We start from the raw sequence: 23,279 nt of genomic DNA on the forward strand, positions 1-23,279 counted from the left end.
GCAAAAGCACAAGTTGTTTTCTTCCATGCCTGAAACATTGCAGTGGATTTCCTGCAATGGGGTTTTGCCTCCTGTAGCGGCCTTGTAGGGAACAGTTTGTCATCCTTTTCCTTTCCTGCGGACAAAGAGCAGCTGGGTTCTCAGGGAGCGCAGGCAGGCGTTGGCTGGAGCCCTTCTCGTCCTGCCGTCCTTTTCTGAGTGCCCAGCCCGCTGGAGGAGCCGGGTCTTGGGAGGCTCAGTACTCTTGAGTGGGAGAACTGTGTTTTCAGGGAGCTCCTGTGGCTTCTTCAAAGGGGAGTTCTGTTCTTTGCATGTCAGACACAGATGTGCTGGGGTGTGTGCGTGTGCGAAGGGCCTGAAATGCAGGCAAAACAGATGGAAACTTGATTTACCCCAGTGCCCTCAACCCTACCCCTCCTTCAGTCTCACCTCTCTCTTTTTTTCCTGTTTTTTTTTTCCTTTTTTTTCTCAAGGTGGGGCAAGTTAATGTAGTTGCAGATGCTATCTGTTGAGCTTGATGAGATTCTCATGCAAATCTGGAGTCTGTGTTCTCCTGTCAGGTCTCCTTGCATGTATAATCCACTATTTTACTGCAAAGGGGTCTATTTTCTGCTGCAATTGGGTTTATTTTTAGCCAAGGCTTTCCCTGTCTAATTGGCAAAAGTTCAGCATTTGCAGAAGAAGCAATTTCACCAAATCCACGGGATGGGGGAAGGGAGGGAGAGGGGGAGAGAGGAAATGTATTAGATAAAAAAAGCTAAATGCTGATTTGGAAACACGGCTTGAGATGCTGTTGTGAGAGCAGAAGGGTGGTTAATCACAGCTGAGAACAACGTCGCACTTGCTGCATCGGGTAATTAAATTGCTGGGAGCTGGGCAGGTAAGGGGTGGATACAGGGATGCTACAAGCTTCATCACCCCCGGATTTCAGTACCCCTGTCGGGCACCGGAATGAACAGAGCGGTGTGTGGGATTCCCTAGGGCGCTGCTGCAGCTGTCTGTCCCCTCTTCCCCAGCGGCTGCCCCAGGACAAACTGCCTTCGCGTGCCTCCTTGGCTTGACCAACTGCCCATAACCATTCTGGGTCTTGAACCGGCTTGTCACGCGAAGAACTGCCCTTCGGAGGTGATCTGCTTGCTTGTTCTTCCATCTTCCCTGACGTTTCCACCGCCCCTTTTATGGGGTCACCGTTGTTACTGTTAGCTGCAACGCCACAAGCACGAGCTCCCCCAGCACGGCACAGGAGGCGGATGGATGGCTGTGTTCAGAGCCTTCGATGCTTGCCCCTCTGACAAATGAGACTTAGCTCCACGTGTGTGTCTAGAAATTTGTTTGCTGCTGCTTCTACTGAAGTAGCTGCCCTGCAGGTTAACCCCTGTGGTTTGCTTTGTCCTTCTGGATTTTCCAGAGCCTCTTGCAGACAATCGCACAGCAGGCTTGTTACAGTTCCATTAAGAACGTGGGGAGAGATGTCGGAGTGTCGATTTTCTTCTGAATGTTTAGAAAACGGAAGAAAGAGGGGAAACAGCACTAGGACGTTATTTGTATTCTGTGTTCAGTCTGAGGGGGTGTGCTCTGCTGCTTCTCTGCTCTGCTGAGCAGCATGGCCTGCGTGGAGCTGCGTCTTCGCGAAGGAATTGGGGACGAAACTTCTCAGTTCTCTTTCAGTCACTGGGAGAAGAGCACCAGGAGAACTGAGGTAAGAGCACCCATTAACTGCCTAGAGCAGTAATCTTCTCTGGGGTATTAATCTAGCCTCACCAGATAAAAGGATTTATGCGGTGGGGGCTCTGTTTCTTTTCCTGCTGAGCCTCCTGAGAAGACTGGGAAAAATTAAGCGCCAAAGCGACCCTCTTCTCCCTGGGAGGGCTTCTCTTTTCCTAAGACATGTTGTTATCTTCCTGTTGAAAACCATCTGTATCAGTTGGCAAATCAGGGTTGTTTTAGCTGCTCAGCTTCGCGTAGTGTCCCCGTTCGGGTCCCTGTGTCGCCGCGGTGCCTTGCCCCGTGCCCCCAATGCCTGGGAGCCCTCCTGGATGTAGGTTTCCTTCGTCAGTTCGTTCCTGTGGTTAACCAATATACTGAGTTAAATAAAAATGGTCCTAGGGAGTGTTTTTTCTGCATTGCATGAGCTCTGGAAAAGCTGCAGCAATTAAAGAGCTAATACAGCAGTAGATCTAGTAGACTGCAATGAGCTTTGGGTATGTAGGTTTAATTATTTTGAAGCCTTTCCTTAGGGAAAGTTTGTTAGTTTTTTTGCCTTGTACTGCTAATTAGTTCAGGGGGAACTCCTTTCTCATTAGTGCTTTCTTCCTGAAAGGCATCTCTTTTCCTGTCTCTTGCCCTCAGAAGGCTGGAAGAACCCTTACACATTAGGAAAGTAAGTCTCTACTTTAAATGGCCTTAAGCACGTGAATATTCAGCTCAATTTCCTTTTACAGCGGCTTGTTACGAAATGAACAGGAATCTCGGGGCATCCCTGGGTCAGCTCTTCTTTTGAGCCCTGGGAGAAAGCCCAGCAGGTTTTGTTCCAGCGGTTGAGCGCTTGGAGGAGGTGTCCACCTCCAGCTTTGAGTACTCCATTAGGAAAATATTTCTCCTATCAGTGAATTCCTGCTGATGTTGTTGTGCTGTGCTGGAAGTATGTGGGCATGTCTTTTAATCTGCTGCTTTAGATAGTGCGAAGACAGCCGTACCGGGTTGAACCAAGGGTACACCTGAAACTGATTGCGTCTAAAGCAGTGCCCTGCCTCCAGCAACGGTAGCGGAGCTACTCTAAAGAGCTGGATAAAGGCTGAGCTGCCTCATTCTGCACAGTAGTAGCAAAAAACAACCAAACAACAAACAACAAAAAAGCCCCTGTCCACCTTCATCTGCCTTTTTCAGGCTGGTGGTTTGATCCTCACCTTCTCCTACAAGGACTTGATGGTTGGGCTTAGCTGGAAGAATGATGCTGCTGGTGACGTTGCTCTTTTTGTTGAATTACCTGTGTCTCGCAGCCTGTTTCTTAGAAGGACAAGGAGAGAGAGATTGTGGAGCTTGCAGAAAGCCATGGTCTGCCGACACCACGAGGCAGTGCGTGTGCCCGTGTACGGTGCCCGTGGCTGGGGGTTCTTCCCCAGCCCGTCCTGTTGCTTCTGAAACCCCATAAAACTGCGAGCGGAGCAAACACCTCATGGCAAGGAGTTGCATGGCTTAATTCCACATCACGATGTCGTCTTAGTAAGTAGTTTGGTTCCTGGCACATCTCCTCAAGCAGGTAGTCCCGGGCTCCAACAGAGTACCAAAGGAGGCTGTGAGCTCCCTGCCCGTGGAGGATGTGTCCGGGGACAGGGGCAAGTGCAGGGTTTCACTTCAGAAAGTAAAACCTCTGTCTCTTTTGGGTCAAACGGTCCTCTCGCAGCCAGCAGAAGGGGAATTTCCTGATCCTCCTGGGAGCATGGAGCTGTGAGCACTGGAGGATGGTCAAGACTCAAATCTGCTGTAGCCTGAATTATTTATTTTTCCCCAAATTTTCTGGGTATTGAGCAGCTTGAGAGCTCTGTTGGGGTGGAAGCCTTTAGCCGCACGTCGTCTGGCACGCAAGGAGCGGCCGTGTACATGGCTAAACTTTGAGATCGAGGCCTGCAGGTGTGGTTGCAGCGGTGGGGAGGCTGTATCTGGGTTACTGCCAGCGAAGGACGTTCTCACAAGGTTCAGATCACCGCTTTCAAGACCTTCGTTCAGAGCAGATGAGCAGTTGTGACATGCAGGTCTGTTTCGTGGGCACTCAGCAGTTTGTGGTTACCCGGCCCGCTGTAACCATGACAGCACAAATTTAAGGCTGTTTGAATTTGCTTTCACATGCAAAGACCTCGTGTAGCCCTCCCTGAAGGCAGTTTGGTGGCTGCCTAAATTGCTGCTTTTCCGACGAGGTGACTCAGGTTCTCCTCTGCTCTGCTGTATATTTACTTGCCCCACGGTGGTTGACAGCTGTAAAATGGGATGCGAGGAAGGTGGTAACGGTGACCGTCTTATGGGCAGCGTTTCGGTGACCTGGGGTGAAAGGCATGGCACTAGCCAAGTCTCTTCTGCACATTCAGTTTCCAAACAAAGCATGCTTTCCAGCAGCTTTTGCTGCATTAAAAAAAAAAAAAAAAGAAAATGAAGTTAACAGTGAATGGACATCTAGGAGTGCTGCTGGGAGTGGGTAAGGGGAATGATGCCTTTGCCCTGATACTTGCACGAAGCGTGCTCTCCAGTCGGATCCCACCAAGGCTCTTTCTGAAGCTTCTCTTTCCTTGGCTGAGTCTTTGGAAAACCCTTTTCATTCCAAGTTTGGTTTGGAAAGAGAAACACCCCCGCAGATGGCTGCTCTTCAGTTGTCATTCAGGTTGGGGTTTTTATGTTCCTTTTTGCATTACCCTCAGGTGCAAACCAGGCTTCCGGCCAAAAACCGTGTCCCAGAAGTAGAGAGAAGCTGAACAATAAGGATATTCTGTTTTTCCTCTTTTCTTCTCTAAGCTAGAAATGCAACAGGCTATCTGATGTTTTATCAGTTCATAAAGGACTGTGTTGCTTTTTTCCTCTTTGGCTGAGTCTCAATTTAGTCAAGTTTTGTTTTCCTCAGATAAAAAACACAGCTTTCATTAAGACTTGGGTTGGCTCTGTTTTGCTCCTTGCTTGATAACGTCTGAGTGGTGCCACTTCTTCTAGACAAATGCCACTGCTCTGCTTCAGAGTCCTGCTGGTCTCATCTGATAAGCTTTTTTTTTTTTTTTTTCATCCTAAGCAGCTCTCAAAGGAATTGCTGGATTGTTAAAGAATAAGAAATACTTTTAGGCCTTTGAGATACAGAAAGACTTATCGTAGCTGAAGGCAAGGGAAGGAGAGCGATAGCATTGCTGGAGGACTTGGGTTTGGTGTGCTGGTGAGTTATAAAGCTGAGGTTACAGCTGCTTGCTTGGATCCCGTGTTGGGATCCAGGATGCTGCGGATGGCGCAGTCGGTGTCGACTCCAGTTTTCTGGCCTCACAGGAGCTTTGGTGTTGCATTTCTCCTGGCTTTTTAGACACTGAGGAGAGCCAGAGGGAAGTTGTGACTGTGGCTGGGCTTCTCTCTCCAGGTCCCTGTGAGCGGCTGAGGGAGGTCCCTGCTCTGTGCTGCCCAGCTGCAGGCAGACAAGGCTGAGGAAGCTGGTGAAAGCAGCAATGTGGAGACAAAAAGGCTTTGGGCGGGGGTTTCTAGCAGAACTGGTTGTTACCTAGCCCTGCAAAATCCCTACAACAGTGCCTGGGGTAGCCTGTAGTTATTCTAGCAGGGATGCCAGTCAGTGCAAGGAGGTGGCGGTACTTCCATGTGTACTGACTCGTCCCTCAAGTGTCCATATTGATTGATTTTTATTTTATTTTTTTCTGGGATAGCTGTTCCTCAGGCCTGGCTAGCTGTGCTTTGCGTGGAAGTGGGACTAGGTGCTGCTTCGGGACCTGCCATTTAGCAGGCTGCATGTAAATCTGCCGAGGTTATTTGCTGCTTGTTAAGCCGTGGCTCGAAGGAAGCCCTTGCTGTCTGCCTCCTGCGATGGGGTTTTTTAACGAGGCACCTGCAGAAGAAGCAGCAGGCACGGTGTTTCTGTAGGGAATGGGAAGGCGAGATGTTGGGCTGCTCTTCCCCTCCTCAGCCCCGTGTTTATCCCACGGAGGTGCCTTCCCATCTCCTCGCCTTCACTTTAGAAGGAGCTTGGGGGACGGGGAGCGCAGTGAATAAAACCTCACGTGGGTACCTAAAAACAGGAGGCGGCTGCGACAGCAGAGGCTCCTGGCAGGGTTGAGTAACGAGACGCTGGGTGATGCTGAGCCCTACGCCCTGCTCTTGCACAAGCAGCAGCACGCAGGAGGCAGCAGCAGCCTGCCCTGGGTTGAAATTCTCCCCCAGCTGTTGCAAAAACAGCTCCAGCCTTGCAGAAAGGGCTTGAAAAAAATGAAAACGGGCAAACAGCAGGCGTGTGGCAGCTGGAATAGGTGACTCCAGCTCAGTGACTTTCTTTTTTTGGTCTTTAGTCCTAGCATGCGTCTGCTGCAGTTCCTTTGTGTTGTTTCTAAGCGCTGGCCATCCTGGATTTCTGAAAGTGTGTTTTCATTTTTCTTTCTTTCCTGAGGGTTTTGGGAAGTGTTTCCCAAAGCTATTGTGGTGGGCATTTCCCCTTCCCTCCCGACAGCAGCTTTCATTTTTGCCTGAATAGCTCAGCATTGTTCACATTGTCTTCTAACTTTATGAGCTTTTTTTGATTTTTGACCAAAGCAGTTTCCTAAATGCTTTTGGAGTCCTTGAAGTCACTTTGCAGAAACGTGGGAGCAACTTTTCCTCTTACAGCACGTCTTGTATTTGGAGCTCCAGGCAGGAAAACTGTTTTGTAGCGCTCATGTTTGAGTTTCTGAAAGCATGATTCTTGTGGGCTTTTTGTTTGTTTTTCTGGACAGTTTTCTTTAAGATCATGCTAAGTTCAGCTTTGAGGAGGACTTCATAGGCTTGATGGAATTTACTTCTGTTGAAACTTGAGGTTTCTGACAATGTAATGAACTCTGCTCCAGGTTTCTAAACAGCATCCGTTCCTCCTCTTCCAGCCCAACAACTATTTCTCCCCCCTGCAATTCTCGCCAGAAATAACAGGGTATTATTAGGATTTGTATGCATATTCGTTTACTAGGCCTGATATCGCTTGGCACTGAGGATGTTGATCTCTTCTACCCACTTTGGTCTCAGAAGCTGGGCCCTGTGTCAGCACGATGTCCATCTGCAGATCTCCCATGGTTTGTTTGGAACATGGTCTCCTGGCTGTGCAAAGGCTTAGGGGTTTGCTCCCCTAATTCAAGCAGCAATAACAGCTTTCCCCACTGATATTTCTTGGAAGTAAGCATCTTTTAGCCAACAAGTGGGCATTACTTGTTTTTCTGGGTGGCTGGTTCCTCCCTCCACTTTGAGGACTGAATACTGATGAAAGGCTTTGGGTTATGGCAGCCCAGGTAGGTGGTATTTGGGGCATAGAAGTGGCATCTCCTGGGATGTGTCTGACTTGTTCCTTGTCTGCCTGTGGATGTTGGTCTTGCTGGTTGGGTGCTAGGCATCTGCTGATCCTGCGGTGGGAGGACCCCAGTGAGCCAAGGGCTCAAGGACGGGCCGCGAGCCACTCACCCAGTACAGCAAGTCACTGGCAGCTCCTCAGCCGCTGGGAGACGACGGCGACCTTGCAGTGCTTGCGGCTTGTGACCTGATGTTCAGGAGCCAGGTTCCCTGAGCATTAACTGTTCAGAATCATGGAATCATCTAGGTTGGGAAAGGCCTTCAAGGTCACAAGTCCAGCTGTCAGCCTAACCTATGGAGTCCCATCACTGAACCACATCCCTGACTGCCGTGTCCGCATGTCTCCCCAAAACACCTCCAGGGACGGGGACTCCACCACTGCGTGGGCTCGAGCTCTGCAGTCCCGTAGGGCAGCCCGCAGCTGAGCCATGGTGGATGTGCTCCGACGGATGACGCGCTCGTTGGCTACTGTGTGCATGCATGGCGTTGGCTGGAGCATCTGGCACTGGGACGGGTGCTCTTGGAGCTGGGGCTCCCCGTGTACAGGAATGTATCTTTACACTTCTGGTTCGAATTGGAAGCGGATCTGCCCATGGCTGCAGCCAGCGCTGTGCAGGAGAGCGGTGCTCGCTGGGGTCGCTGGTGGTTTGGGACCCCTTAATTCATCTTTCTTTGCAGCATGCCAGAGCACAGAGCTGGGCACGTGAGTGCTTTTACAGTGTTTTTCCTGCAGGCACTGAAGGGCCAGTAATGTGGTTTCTTTTCAGTGAAGGAGGGGTTGGTTGGCGTTTTTTTTTCCCCTTCTTTTGTTTAGGTGATATATTGCTGTGAGATGGCCCTCATAGTGCTGTTCCTCACAAAGACGTGAAATATTTTATTGTTGTAGGTTTCCTTTCCCATTCAGATAGGAAAAATAAAAAAGGCATTAAAAGGGTGTGTGGAGCGGGGGGGGCATGTAGTGGTTACTAACCTCTTTTAAAGTCACTGTTCTCATTTATCCTTTGAATTAGGTTTTTGTTTTTTTCCAGTACTTTGGAATAAAATCACCAGAATTTTGCAGTAAAATCCACATGTGGGAAACCAGTGGCGCATCTTCTAGTCAAAACAGGTTGCATGTGATCTAACTACTTAAATGGTCATAGAGAAATGTTTTGATTAAGCAACTGGAGGCCAAATGCATGTTGAATTGATTAGTTTCTACCTACCCTTCACACTGTAATGAAGATGCCATTACAGAAACTACGTGAGATGAACGTATCTCAGAGTATTTTTTTCTGAGTTTGTGTGTTTAAAACTTCAAACCTGAGTGCTTTTAATTGCAATTAAAACCTTTCTGGTTTCCTTTGGAGATGCTTTTCCTTGGCTAGGCTTTGCGGAAGGGCAGCTGTAGTTTACATGCTCAGAGCCCAGGAGGCTGAATCCTCTTTTCTCAGCCCTTGACCACTTTCAAATGATACTTGGTTGTGTCAGGCCCTCTGAGAGGCTTGGTGATAGGTGTGGAGCAGTGTTAATTATTTTTCTTCAGAATGATGTGGTGCTCGCTTATGTTGAACTGGAGTAATACTCTAAGCATGGTAATGACTTATTTCCATAGGAAGAGGTGCATTTTCTGTCCTTACTTAACCTTGCTTCTCTGCTCTAAGCAGCTGTTTCTTTGGTTTTTCTCAGATACCAGCCAAAAATACCGACGTTCACATTTCAGAAAGCTTTATATGTAGATTAAATGAAGGTCCCTTTAACAAAGGACCTGACCGTGTCACACAGTTAGGTGTAGTCATAGTTGCCTAAAAAAGCAAAGGTATAACGTAGGAAGGTGAAGGTGCTGCTCCTTGCAAAACCTGGTTAGAATTAGGTCAACTGGTAATTGTAATTTTTTGGAAAGGCTTTTAATTGACAGCTCTCTGAATACTTAAGGTTATTTCTGAGTGACAGTGTCTCTTCCTCCTTTTTTGCACTTTGTGTATTGCTATGGTACGAGCAACCTGCAGAATGTGTAGTTTGAATCTTTACCTGCGTGCTTGGATGACATAACTATTCCCATTATTCAGAACTGTTCATATATCTAACGAAGGGCTGTCCTAACTGTGGGACTAACCTTGAAAAATCACTGTGCTCATGCTTGTTTCGAGTTTTATTGATCTTCAAGTTGGGCCATCTCCTTCTTTTTAGCTGGGAAATGTGACTACCAAATGCAAGTCTTCTGATTAATTTCAGTTGCATTATTGCCTTCAAAATCTAGAATTACAATTTATGAAACTAACAATTATTTTCTTGATTTATCTTAGTTCTGCCTTATAAAACCACAGAAGATCTTCAAAGCGTGCAGCTGGCCAGACTGCCTAGTTCTGTTTTTGACCAACGGACGTTAATTCTTTAGTTGTGAGTGTTGCAAAGGAGATCCCTCTGAGACCGGGGGAGAAAACAAAACAAAAATAACTGCCGCGTTTTATCAAAATAGATTAATGCAAAATATTGCAAAGCAATCTCTTGATCTGGCCTCAAAGATGAGAGTTGACAGTATTAAAAGAAAACAAAGCCTAATCTGAAACATACTCTGCACGCAGCTGAGTGTCGTTTTACGAGTAGGACCTGGAGCCTGCGAGGGCTCCTCGAGTTTTCCTTGTGAAATGGTGAAGCTGGGCACGGTCACACGCACGGCATGGCTGTGGCTGGTCATTGTGTCAGTTCAAGGCCAGAATTAAGGCTGGTGTCCACGTTTTCATCAGTCCTCAAGGCTGATGAAGGATGAGGTTGCATTGTCGGTAGTGCTCAATAGACATCCAAACACAGGCTGGCTAAAAGAGATTTAAGGCAAATGCAATCCATGCCGTAAGTTGGATGGAGGTTTATCTCAGTCCAAACACCGTGCCTACAACCGCATGTCTGCTTTGTTCTTTCAGCTTTATTTTTGTCAGAATTGAAATAGCAGTGAGATGGATCTGAGCTTCAGCTTCCGAGAGGATTTTTTGGGTTACCTGCTGCAGAGGAGAGGCAAGGAGCTGCCGGCCTTCTCGGCTCAGTGAGCTGGTCCCCAGGCTGCAGAGCAGATGTTGGAGGGCACCGGCTGGGTCTGTGCGCCTCGCAGGTGTGTGTTTTGCAGACTCTGCACTTAAACACTCTGCTTGACTTGAGATGTGCAAAGTTGCTGTCTCTTCCCTAGAGGCCGAGCTGTTTGCCTGGAAGGGGAAAAAAGCAACTGTTAGTAGTAGATGAAGAAGAGCAGTCTGCCAGCCGTCCTAACGCACAGGTTACACTCCAGCCTGGAGCTGAGCTCTTTTCATGAAGAGCAACTCAAAAAAAAAAAGTAAGCAGACAGAAATAACCTCTGAACAAAACAGAAACCAAAACTAACAAAGGAAGTGCTTGCTATTCAGATGAACCGATAGAGTTGAGGGAGGAAAAAACAACTCATCAGAGATCTCCAAAGGTTTGCTGCTTTGGCCAGAAAGGTGCAATTTTGAGAAGGCAGGAGTTTTGTAGTCTGCGCAGCCATCTGAGAGGTGATGCAGACGTTCCTGTGGTGTAATCCTAGGCGAAAGCAGGCTGGGGGATGATGAAGAGGATGCTGAGCTGGGATGCAGGAAGGCAAACCTCAGCTCTTGCCCCGTGTAGATGAAACCTCTCCAGGGCAGCTTCAGTTCTGTTCCCCAGCTCAGTTTCGGTGCAATGAGAAGTACAGCAGGGAGGAAGGGAACCTGGTCCCAGCCTTCACCTCCACCACTGTTTCGGGTGCCGAATAAAGTTAGTGAATGTTAAAATTTAAATTTTTTTTTTATGTAGTATATAGTTTGTATACCAGCATCTGTAACCCAGAACTAACACCAGAGGAGGAGGCCTGTTTGCTCTTCTTGCTGCCTCAAGCTAGTATGAGGTGGGAGAAGACATGAGAGTAAGTGTTTTAGCTGCGTGACAAGAGGCTGGGTGCCAGATGTAAAGAGCAGGTAGGAAATGCCAGCGGGCTGTGTGGCTGGCGTGTAAGTCTTGTGAACAGAGAGGACAGACTGCTTGTATTGATGCTGCTGTCAGCTCTCATTTCCTCACAGCTCGGGGACCGTGACTGAACAGGCCCTGTTGATAGGATGTGCTGGTTTTATGTTGTGAGTGGAGGGATTTGTCTGCCCTGAAGCGTAACACGGCTCTGTGCGCGCCTTTCCGGCAGCACCGGGTGCAGGCCTTCCCGGCACTGCAGCCTGGCTCTTCCTCGCCTCTGCCGTCAGACAGGACTTGAGGGGAACTGCTTTATGGTTTTGCCAAGCTTGGGACTGTTTGGCTATGTTGGGTATGGGGAGAAAGGGTTGGTTGGTTGTTTTGGAAGTGTGCAGGGGAGGTGGTGCTGCCTTCCCTGAGAAAGCAGATGTGCTGGAGAGAAGGTGCTGCTGGTACCCGCCGTGCCCCGTGTGCCTGTCTCCCCACACAAGTGCTGCAGCTGCAAAGGGTTTTGCCCCAAAAGTGTCCCCGCCAGCCCCAGAGGTTTGTGCTGTGCCACTTAATCCTTGCCTCTCCGTGGAGTGAGAGATGCCCGATCGAGGCTTTTTCCTGGCTGTCCTGTCCGCGCCCCTCAGTTCAGAGCCTTTTACTTAATGAGCAACTGGTGAGAGCATCCGTATTTTTACCCTCATAACGTTTTAGTCAGCTATCATTTTAACGCCTGACAAGTCTTGCCTCCTTGTATTTGGAAGTGCTGGAATGAGTAACCTGGTGGGAGAGTCCCTGGCCGCTCACAGCACGTCCGGATGCTTGAAGCAGTCACCGGGGGTGGGAAGCGTAGGGTGACTGCAGAGAAACAGGAAGAGTTGGTCAGCACGGTTGCAAAGTAGCTACAGCAACGAGCCAGTGCTTCCTTTTCTGCGTGCACACTTCTGACATTGAGGCAGAAGGCAGGCAAAGTGCCTTGGCGAAGCAGCCGAGGTCTGGAGGACAAATCCCTGGTGATTACCTCTCTGGAGAAGTGGATAAACGTGCCAGAAGAAGAGAGCCCACCACCTGAAGAGAGCTTTTGTTGCTGATGTTTTGTTCTGGATGGCTGGTTGCCGCAGGGAGAAGGATCTCTGATCTCTCTGCTCCTTATTACTGGTGCTGCATCTGCTCCCGGTTTGATGGAGTGAGGAGAGGTTTTGTGCTGAAGGAAAAACTCACCAGCAGCCGTCCTGGCAGGCTCACTGGCACTCACCTCGGGTGCTTGCTTGGTCAAACGGAGGAACAGCTTGGAACCAGCATCAAGGTCTTGGTGCTTCAGTGCTAGAGGGTGAGTGCAGGAATAAACGGCTTAAAAAAGCTTTCTTCAGCAGCATGACCCAGAGCTGTCTTCCTTTTCCCTGTGTGTGTGTCAGTTTTTATGGCCTTCCAGCATCGTCTACCCACTAATGGTTTTGGTAAGTGTTTATCGGGGAAAAGCTGTGGTTTGGAGGTGATCCTGGCGTGCCTTCCTGGAAATTTGTCCTAGCTGGTGGCCCAAGAGCTTTGTAAGCACGTCGCAGTGTCTGATTGCAGTGGTCGATGTGTCGGGGCTGTCTGGAGGTGCCTCCTACGCTCAGATTTCCTTTGTGAAGCTCGTTGGGCTGGGAGCAGCTGCCCTTCCGAACAGGCTGTCAGTGAGCAGGGTGCTTGTGGATGCTGGGTAGATCTTGTACGACTCGCTGGGGGTCGCTGGGAGTCTGAGCTGCCTTTGAAGGGTTGCTGGGCTCGTTCTCACCCGTTTGCACGCTTGCAGCGTGTGTTTGAGTGACACGCTGCGGAGAAGACGGGACGTGCCGCCCCTCACTGCTTGGGGCTCTGCACCGGAGCAGACAGCATTTCCCCTCAGATCTGCTGCCCGAGGAAGAGCAGGTGGAAGTTAGCAGCGTCTGTGGTCCCTTCTTGCCTGCTCCTCTTGCAGAGGTGGTCTCCTAACACGCCAGGACAAAGGGCTGGAGCCCTAAGCTCTCTCCACTGGCACCGTAATAGCAGTGCGTGGTCACCCAAGCGTGGAAGATCTCCCACGCTGGCTCCAGCCAGGTCCACCTCGCCCAGCGTTGGCCCAGGCACACCCAAAGTGGATCCTCAGGGAAGGAGGAAGAGCCGAGGAGGGTCGGGGCTTTAGCAGCGACAGATGGCCCTGTTCGCCTGCCGTTTGCGTGTTACTTTTTGGGCAGTTTCTATAACTTGTTGGAAGCAGCAGAATGTGCCCCAGCCCAAGCGTGTGTCACACGGAAGAAGCATTTCCTCCTTTTGTTGGACTTTTATAATATGCCATCTGACCGTCTTTCACCGAGGGGTGAACAATCCTTCTTCATTCCTAACATGCTTTGCATGAAACCAGTGGCTCCTGCAGGCTCTTCAGCTGCGTGCCTCAGCACATAGGGTGGCTTTTTTTATGATGCCCACGGCTGAGTATTTCGTGATGACAGACTGTTTGCCTTGACTGTGCTGCTCTGGAGTCTGCTTTTAGGCAAAGGCTTTGGAGGGGGGTTGGAACTGACCTCTTAATTGCAGAGAAAATAGGTTAATTGCAGACTTGGTTGAAAAAAATGGTCTGTGCTTCATCGTATTGACTTTCTTGCCAGAAGAGTTGTTGAACACATATACTAAAGAGCAGGAATTTGGAAACATGCCCACATGACCCCGTATCTATTACTCAGCAGACATTTTTCTTGCACATCTTGCATTTACTCTCTCGCTGGAGCGTTAGGCAGTTCATCAGTCTTTCCGTTCTGTAGCTGCGTGCCCTTTGCTCTGTCTTTGCAGCTAGAAATGAAGTGAGAGTGACGCTCGCTAGCGGTGTGATCTCTGTGGCTCATCTAGAGGAGGACAGAAGTTGGCTGCTCTCACCACTTAATCCCTTGGTTAGAAGTACTGGAAGCTGCACGTGAACTTGCTTGGGTTTTCCAAAAGGTGCGATATTAAAATAACCAGCCCCATTTCTTCAAATTGCCAGAGCTGACTTAAAAATCAATTGCACCCAAAACCCAACTCAGAGGTCCCAATGTAAGAGTCTTCTTCTCGGGGTCACTTGATGGAAATAATAATGCACTCAAGTGAATTGATGTACGGGATTCCTGTGGGCTGTCAGAGGGGGAAGGTAAGCCTGGAGAGCTGTCATCCTCGGCAATAAACACTGCACTTTCTGGCAGCGTAATTATTTACTGTGGTGCGTGGGGAGGACGGTTCTGGGGGGTTTTCTGGTCTTTCCTCAGCAAAGATTTTCTTTGCCTGTCCACAGGTTCCTGTTCCGTGCATATTGAGCATTATTTAATGTTGACTTCGGAGGCAAAGGGAAAGTTGTACCAGTTTCTGTGGATAATGAGAGCTCTTGCTTGATGTAACTGGCAGAGGGAGTAGGCTCGAATCTCCACTTCTGTGCCAAGCCGTGTATTTTCCCAGTGCTGATCCTTGCTGGGAGGATTGGAGATGCTTAGAGAAGGAACTGGGTGACTGGTTTCCCCTGTGCCTTGGTTTCTCTTTCCAATGACATCTTGTAAGCTCTCCCTGTTCCTTGTTTTCTGTGGACTGGTGCTAGAAACAGAAATGCTGGAAAACAGCTCTGGTGTCACACGGAAGGGCCTCCGGTTGAAGCTGAGATGATTTAAGCAATAAGATGCACAGTTACCGTAGTACTGTGAGAAGGGGCTTTATCAGTGACAAGACAAAGGGCGGGGGGAAGCCAACCAAGCATTATTTGAATTGATAAATCATTGTCTAGGGATGAGAGTGCTGGATAGGTGAGCGAAATGTCCGTGTCTGCAAAATACGGAGGTGGTGTATGTGTCTAGGGAAGCTTACTGGCATTTTGGGTGACGGGGCAGGTTGTATTTCCGGTGGTTTTATGCTCGTCTTGCGAAGTTGAAAGCCTAACCTGTTTTTGCGATAGCCCTTGTGGTTTATTTTTGAGAGCTCCTTGCTAAAACCAGACAGTTTGAGACATCTCGGTCGCTAGCAGAGAAGCGCTCTGTGTTTTCAGCAGCTAGATGTACATCTACAACTCCTGTCAGAGGGCTTCTTGGTACAGAACACAGCAAGCGGTGGAAAAGCTAAATAACATGTCCTCAGTTTCCTTTATTCACTGCACGTGCAGGGTTTGTGCCTAACCTGAGACCAGAACCAGGTAAAGTAAGGGGATGTTACTCCAGGAATAACCAGCAAAGCAGGCTGCTGTGAGCTCTGCTCCCAGTGCTCTGCTAAGTAGAATTAAAGGATTGCCGTTACCCAGCATTTTCTTCTCTTATCCTTGCACTGCTGGCTTTTTGCGTGTCTTTAAGTCTTTGGGGAGGCAGCTTTGGTGGCCTCTCAGCTGTGAGGTGGTAAGCCTCTGGCTGAAGATGTGCAGCTACTCTTGGTGAGCTCCCCCAGTGAAATAGTACCACTGGGGAGCCCGGGAGCAGCCAAAAGGTTGGGCATGAGTAGGGGTTAGTGGTGTCTTCTGTCTTCTCCGCTTGGCTAGCAGATCCGTTCCCCCTCCTGTCTCGCTGCAGCCCATCTTCCAACATCTGCATCTTCCTCCTCTCCCACCTGGATCGAGCACTGCAGCGTGTCTGGGTGGTTTTCTCCTTCTGAGGACAGGCACAGGGCATTGCAGCATCACTCCTTGCAACAGGGGCTACTACGGGGAAGACGTCCTGAGCCACAGACCTCTGGGGCTGCTGCACACGTGGTCTTGGGAAGGCCCGAGCTTTGATTTCAAGGTATCAAGTAGCATCAAAGCCTCGGTAAACAGCTAGAGGACGCCCCGTCCTCTTGTGAATTTGGTTGCTGTTCCTACCCCTGTGCCACAGCAGAGCTTCCTGCTGCGGAGGCGTGTGTTGAACCAAGGTCACTCCAGACTTCTCCATCTCCTGCGCCAAATGGAAGGAGCTTTCTTTCTCCTTTCGTGTTCTTTGAAGAACCTTGTGCCAACACAAAGCCACAACTTTGCTGTTCAGGTTGAGGTTTGCCACGGCCCTGTCCATCCCTTTCAGGGAGGCGTGGAGAGCATGGACCAAAGATCACAGGTGTTAGGCTTTAAAGAAAATTACCCACCAGACCTCCAAAATCAGAAGCCTGATGTGTCTGATCTTGGAGCAGGCCGTGCTCCCGGTGGTATTCAGAGCCAGCTGCGAAGACTTGATTAAAAAAGGTGTTTGACCCATGGAAAAAAAAGAAAGGGGAGTGGTACCTGCAGTGCTCGTCAGCAGCAGCGTGCACACAGGCTCGGTGCTGGAGGCAGACGCTGGGTGCGGGGACGGAGGAGTCTCCTCGCAGGTTGGGAGCAGCGAGCATCTGCAGTTGTGCTGAGCGTGGTGCAGACCTGCTTGCCAGAGAGTGTCTGTCACAGCGCGTGTTTACAAACAGAGATCTCATTAGTGAGGGCAGCCGGGGAACGTGGCAGGGGGCCCAGCTTTGGGGAAGCTTTTGGGCAGCTTGCTCGAAGGAGGAGGCAGTTGCCGAAACGTTCGTAAACTTGCCTGTGAGCAAACTCTTCCTGGCTTCCCTGTGTGCAGGGGGAGAGCTGGGGGGCGAGCTGGGGCTTCTCCACGTGCTCCTCGTGGTCAGGCTGAAGAGGTGTGCTGGGGGTTAGTGATGGCTACCGATGGCAAGTCTGAGCAGCCTGGGCATTCCTGTCATAAAGTTCTGCATTCAAAACTCTAACAGAGTAGAGATCTGCTAGGCTGATTTCAGGGGCAGGAGCTTTTTCATTTTTTTTGAGCCTTCTTCTGTAAGGTTCACCTGAAGGAAAGTGCTTTATTGTTGGTTTTTCTTGAGACTATAAAAGCAACACAAAGTATCTGGTTGCAGTGGCAAGCCCCTTGTGATGCTAGCTCCTTTCCTCTGTTGCTTACAGAAGTGCAAGACCCTTTCTAACATTATTCCCATGTATTTAGAGAAGAGGGCGCCATAATTCAAACTCTGAACACCTTTGGTCTTTGCCTTTCTCCCAGGATGGGAGGGTGCCGGTGCCTGGTTCTGCAGACCCTTGCACAGCTGCCAGGCTGTGCAGTCCTGTCCAGTGGCGCTTTGGTGTCTCTAAGCCTGCATTATCTTTCCTCACTCAGTATAAGGAACTGCAGACGTCTACGTTGAAGAGGTTTATTTCCTTTGGCAACAGGTTCCTAACCAGCCCTGAATGCTGCGTGTTCAGCGCGGTCACCTCAAGCTGCATGGTTAACACTTTAGGATCACCGTGGGGTTTACTTGAACTTCTGCGTTTGGCCTTCAAAGTGTGTAGCTCTTTCATAAACAAATTTTCCATGAAAGTAACTGCAGTCCCTCTAACAGGCTGTTGTGAAGCAGACTGCGTTGTGAGAATTTCCCAAATCGTTTTGTTTTCCTCTGTACATTTTCTTCTACTGCAAATGAACGCTGGATGGTGGCAGGAGCAGCGGAGCCAGGGAATTCAGAGTTAACTGATCAGCTTGTCCTTAGTTCACCCTTTTCCCTTCTCTGACCACAACAGTCTGTCTTAAGAAAAATGATGTTTTGTTAGCCGGAAGAAATATATTTACTCTGAAGTGGAAAAACCCAGAACCCAGCAGTTGCTCTGGTCAGGTACTGGGAGTTGAAATGCTCAGCCCTTCCCTCCTCTGCTGGAGCCATGCCTTGCTTTCCTGCCCGTGTAAAAGCTGGATGGAGCAGCGATGTCACGGAAACCCCAGGCTGGCCGCAGCGAGCATCCTGCAGGAAACTCGCCTGCACCAGTAACCAGCTTTGGATGTTAGGCTGCGATGGCACAAGCGTACAGTGGGGCTGTCAGCCGCTGTGTTTGGGCTCACAGGTTAGTGCAGTGACCTTTGTGGCACGGCTGATCTGTTGCCTAATGCTCTGCGGTTGCTGGAAGCTCCAGTGTTCAGCAACGTTTTAGTCTTAAATGAAAGAAGGTAGATTTAGGTTAGAAGTTGGGAGGAAATTCTTCACTGTAAGGGTGGTGAGGCACTGGCACAGGCTGCCCAGAGAAGCTGTGGCTGCCCCAGCCCTGGAGGTGTTCAAGGCCAGGCTGGATGGGGCTTTGGGCAGCCTGGTCTGGTGGGCAGCATCCTGCCTATGGCAGCGGGGTTGGAATTAGATCTTTAATCTTTAAATCTTTAAGGTCCCTTCCAACCCGAGTCTTTCTACTCTATGATTCTGTGATGTCTCTGCTCAGAAGGTGAGACTTCATTTCATCTGATCACATGGGGAATCAGCTGAGTATTACGTGCCTCAATTTCCCCATTTGCAAAGGTTTTCTTGAAGGCCAGGCATTAACCTGCCTGTCTTCTAACGAGCTTGCATCTCCATCAACCGGGCGTAAATTCTGACTCCAAATCAATTTGCAGTGGCTCAAAACACACCGTGTGTAAACGGGAGCGTGCCTCGCGTCCTCTGCAACAGTGCTGCGTCGCACCAGGCTGAGTCTGGCTCAGCTTCCTACAGACAAGCACAAAGCGTCTTTTTGGGCATCGTTTGTGGCGCAGCCTACCTAACAGGATAGACTTTGTTTTTCATGCTTCTCTTTTTTTTTTTTTTTTCAGGGTATTTTTGCAGACGTTGGGATTAAAGACCTTCTATTTTTAAAACCTTTAAAATCTTGGAATGTGGCTCCATAGCAGTATGTAGTGGAATTTGGAAAAAAGTCTGTTAAAATGTCATACAAGGGGGAGTGCAGCGCTTAGGTCATGTTTAAGCTGTTAGGCTTTCTGTTGCTGGTGCGTATGAGTTCTTTAATGAACGCAGAGCTATGAATGTTTTTCTCTTTAAAGAAAAAACAAACAGTGGGCCTTCCATCTTAGACAAACGTCCCTTTTCTGAGAGGGCCTCTTCACTTAGGTTTTTCCCGTTTAATGGCCTTTTTCAGTGGCCCTGTTCTTTCCATCTGATCTCTGTGCCCACACGTCTGAATGTTTCCATCTCAGAAAGGAGGACAACGGTGCCAGCAGACAAACTTCCAAATTCTGAAGCGCAGAAGCGTTTTTAACACCTCAGAGCTGTGGCTAGCAAGAAAAACCCCACCAAAACCCCTTCAACTTTTACTGCAGCGTAAAGATAACAGCGCTGCTTAGGTGCTTGTCGCGCTAAAATACTGGAACGGAACAATTTGCTAAAAGAAGGGCAGAGTTTGTCTAGCAGCACTGCAGCTTTCGGAGCAAGTCGGATGATTTGCCTATCTAATGCTGCAGCTGGGCTGTCAAACGTGTGGTGGCTCAGAGTGGGACTTTTGGGTGTTTCTCGGCTGCAGGACGCAGGAGGAGTTCTGTCTCCACCTGCACGTTGTCACGCCGCAGAGACGAGTGTCCCCCAGCTTTCTGGGGGGCCGAGCTCACCCCTCACCCCCGTCGCTTTGTGAGTGATGCCCAACTGCAACCCAACTCCGGCCACCGTGGTCGAGCAGTCTGAATCGGGCAATGCTTTTCTGTCTGCCCCCAAGCCTTCCAAGAGTCTGATGAGGGGAAAGGGGAATGGCTTTTTTTCAAGAGCAGCTGAAGGCAATGCCCTAGTTACCATGGTTTTTAAATGGAGCACTTCAGGGGTTGTACAAAAGCATCTTTAGCACTTGCGGTGCAAAGGAGAATGAAAGGACGTGGATTATGTCAGCACTGCATCAGAGGCTTAAATGAATGTCATTCATTTATTGTTCGGAGCTGACCCAATTTGGGTTGGATTGATGGAGTGGGAGGGGAGAGGGGACCTGTTTCGGATGACTTCCGAGGCTAAAATGCACTCGCAGGCTTTGTGTCGGGCCTGCATTGGCTTCTGCAGGGTAAACAGCGCGGTCTGGAGGGTGTTCCCGGTGTGCCGGCGTGGCGACGCGTCCTGCCCTTCCTGGCTAGACGCGCTGCCAAAGTGGGTTGACTCACGCCGCCTCTCCCCGTGCCGCGTTCCGCGGGAGGGGAAAATTTACTTGTCGGGGGGAACCTGCCCCGCCGAGGTTTGTTTTATTTATTTTGCAAGGTTTTGAAAGCTTCCAGTCGCCGGATGATTTGCGGAGCGGCTCCAGCCGAGCGGATCCGCCTGCTGGTGGCTCTGGATGAGGTAAGTCCGCCTGGGCTCGCTCGGTGTGCGAGCTCCTGGGATTAATTGCCAAGTGGCACTTGGTAATTAATGACAGAGGCCATTACTGCCAGCACTGGCTGAGGAGGCTGCATGGTGCCAGGCAAAGGCTGTGAGGCCGAAAAGGCACGATGGAGGGAACAACCTGTTCAGCCTGCCCATGGCAGGACACTTCTTTCTGCTTTTTCCCCGCACCCTGCGGTGCTTGCTCGAAGCACCAGTTGTGCCTCACTCCTCATGTAGCAGAGATGCTGGCGAAGAACTTCGTTCCCATCTTACGGGGCTCTGAAGGTTGCCTCGGGGGCTGCTGCCTGCATCTCCTGCTGGAAGGCTCTCGTTTGCATCTCTTAAACGATTTTGGTTCTGCCAGGAGGAACGCTCCATCTGCCGATCCGGTGAAGGAGGCACTTCATTGGATTTTCTTTTTTTTTTTTTCCTCCCTTGCACAGATTCCTGTGGTCGTTACAGCACGCTCCTTCCTAACGATGCGGCTTGGTTTGAGAAGTGCCCCATACAGGTGGTGCTGTGCACCTGAACCTGTCTGCAGATTTGTGAGAGAGAAGGGAAAAAATAAACATAGAAACTCCTGAGGAGCCAGGCTGGGAGTTTCAGAGAATCTCAGCCTGTTGAGCAAACGCTCTTTTCTCTCCCTGTTGTGCAGACCACTCAAACTCTGAGTTTCATTGTATGTTCGTTAACAACATTCCACTTAATTTCAGTGGAGCCAGGGCTGCGTCTTCCAGCCAGCCGCCGTGGTAAGCCCCTGCCTGGGCTCTTGCGGTCCCTCTGGAGTGGCACGTCTGCCTCGCAGCCTGTTCAGAGGAGTTTTGGAGGGGGAGGAAGGCTGCCGGGGGGGTCCAGGAGCGTGCTGCAAGGAACAGGAGGCTGAATTTGCTTCTTTTTGAGATGCAACTAGCAGAAAGCCCTGAGGCGTCAAAGCCAAGGTTGCTCTGTGTCCCCTAGCCCGGTGTCTGCATTAAGAAAGGGTTTTGCTCTATAGAAATCGGTGTCTGAGGCTTTTAGGTTCGCAAAGAAACCCGCTGGCTGGGAAAGGTTGCTCGTTTGTGGGTGAGAGTATCAAAATGATGTTAAAAGCAGCTGTAGTGCACAGCAGGGCTGTGGGGCAGGGGCCTTTGGGGTCTGCCAGCGCGCCCATGTCACAGCGGCACCTGTCAAGCGTGGCAGGGCCAACGGGTGCTTTTCTCTTTGCCCTGCCCTTCCCGGGGGTGTGAAGGGCAGGGGTGCCTTCTGGAGAGCAAAAGGGTTAATGGGGAGACATCTGCCTGCTGTGGGAGACCTGAACCTGAGACCGGTCTGCGATGTACCCGTTTTCTGTCTGTGAGAGCTTTTGGCTTGTTGTTTCCTTAACCGCTGTTCTGCGTTTCTTCTTACTGATTTTATTTCTTAGAATCAAATTTGATAATGGCTGCCCAAATAAAGGGTAATGAAAGTCGAGTAGCTTGCCTTACCCCTTACACAGCCGCTGCTGGGAGCGGTTAGTAGTTTCATGAGAAATGAGGCACGACAGTTCATTTTGCTTTGCTGTGCCTGAGCTGGCTCTGCGGGGCTCAGAAGTACGACGGGGTGGTAATTGGGCACGATGCGATCCTTGTGGCAAGGCTTTGCTTTTATGTGGAGCCACCGAAGGCTACAGGAAATTCATTGTGTTCCTTTGAACAGGATGGAGCCTTTCACGTGATCCTTTTTTTGAAATTTAATTCTGCAATCTTTACCCATTACCTAACAGCAGGAAGACTCCCTAAACTTGGAAGTGTATTTCATCTGCTCGAAGGGAGGGGCGGGGGGGGGAACGCCTCTGCCTGGGTCCATCTGGGGAGCTGTGTCTGTCCCCTCGGAGGGGTTAAAAGCAGCAGCTGCGAGATGGCTCGCTCAGTTACGGGAGGAGAAATCATCCCTAGCGTGAAGCATTACGAATGGCAGCGTCCGCCGGCCACGTGCAAGTTCAAAAAATGCCTCCCGGATTTGGGCAGCGAGGGGCAGAAACGTGCTCGGGTTCGGAGGATCTCAGGGGAACCGCTCGCGTGGGCGAGGGCGTGCTGCGCGCCGGCCCCCAAAGCCTGGCGCCGGGGCACTTCTTAGCGCCGCGGTTGGCAAATGCCGCGGGGCGCCGTGCCGAGGGCGCCGCGCCAAATCAGCCGAGGCTCTTTTAACTCGCGTTTAAGGCTGGAGGGGTTTGTTGCGAGTTCTGCTGCTGTTTAGAGGCTTTGCCTTCCTGGCCGGCCTCCAAGGTACGTAGCTGGCTGTGTAGCACTCGCTGGAGCGTACCTCCCCCAGACTTCCCCTCCGCTTTGTCTGGCGTACCCGCGACCTCGCTCCGGAGCAGCGTTCCCCTGCATCTTCCCACCGCAATGCCCGCGGTGAAATCTGGCTGCGGGGCGGCCTGCAATTCATCTGCTCCGGCTGGTAAGCTGACTGCTTCCAGAGCTCCCTGGGATTTAAGGAGGGAAAAGAGGTTTTTAATGTCAGTGCTTTGCATCAGGAGGGCTGACGACTGGAGTCCTGATGGCTTTTCTTCTAGAGCTTTTGTGCATGCGAAGGTTATAATTTAGTTTCTTCTTGAATTTAACAGCTGTGAAAGGACTAAAATCTGCTGCTTGTGGGAGCTGTGATTGGGGATGCATGAAGAGGCAGAAACTTTCATGCCCTTCACTTCTAGAGCAGGTAGTGCTTCATGTGAAAAGGAGAGCGGAGAGCTGTCCTATAAAGTGACCTGCTGCACGTTTACAGCTAGAATCCTGTTTCAAGCCATGCGGGGTAATGTTTTGGGATGTTCTTTTAATCTGTGACCGCCAGCTTTGAAATAGCACAGCTGAGCTGGCTTTGTTACCTTGCCAGGTTCAAGTTGTGCGTGCTGTGGTCCCTGGGCCTGGAGGGCAGCACTTCTGCCGCGGTGCTTCTCCCAAAGACTAAGGAGTTAATTTCCCACTTGCTGGCTAAGCAGGGAGAGCTGCGATCCTCAATCCTCAGTTACGGCTCGCCCTGAGGGAAGGACAGATGGGACTTGGTTGCCTTTGGCAGCTGCTAGCAGTCCCGTCTGCTTCTCGTATGCTGGCAGTCCATCGAGGGTAGGCACAGCGTGTGCTTCCTCTTGTCCGGTGGCTTGTCACCGGAGATGCAGAAGAGGTCATTAGTGCATTGCCAGAGGCTGGCATAGCTCTGGGGACGCAGGGGACGAATCGTTAAAAATTGGGCTGCGGCAATTAAGGCATCCGCAGAATAACTTGCGT

At 50.3% G+C, this 23,279-nt stretch overlaps 1 protein-coding gene across 7 annotated transcripts in view; it reads left to right on the plus strand.

The window, feature by feature from the left end:
* Positions 1–23,279, plus strand: part of LOC310900173 (uncharacterized protein) — an 80,220-nt gene that overhangs the window by 12,243 nt on the left and 44,698 nt on the right. The window contains exon 1 of one of the 7 annotated variants that reach the window (XM_083837675.1): positions 1,749–12,304. The exons of 3 other annotated variants lie outside the window; for them this stretch is intronic. The gene's annotated coding sequence lies outside the window, so the exon portion shown is untranslated. Of the gene's footprint in view, positions 1–1,748; positions 12,305–12,338; positions 20,014–21,834; positions 22,281–22,302; positions 22,456–23,279 lie in introns of those variants that run through there. 3 more of the 7 variants (XM_083837680.1, XM_083837681.1, XM_083837676.1) reach the window with 3 other exon arrangements.

This window comes from Anser anser, assembly GCF_964211835.1.
Source record: "Anser anser genome assembly, chromosome: 5".
NCBI lineage: Eukaryota > Metazoa > Chordata > Aves > Anseriformes > Anatidae > Anser > Anser anser.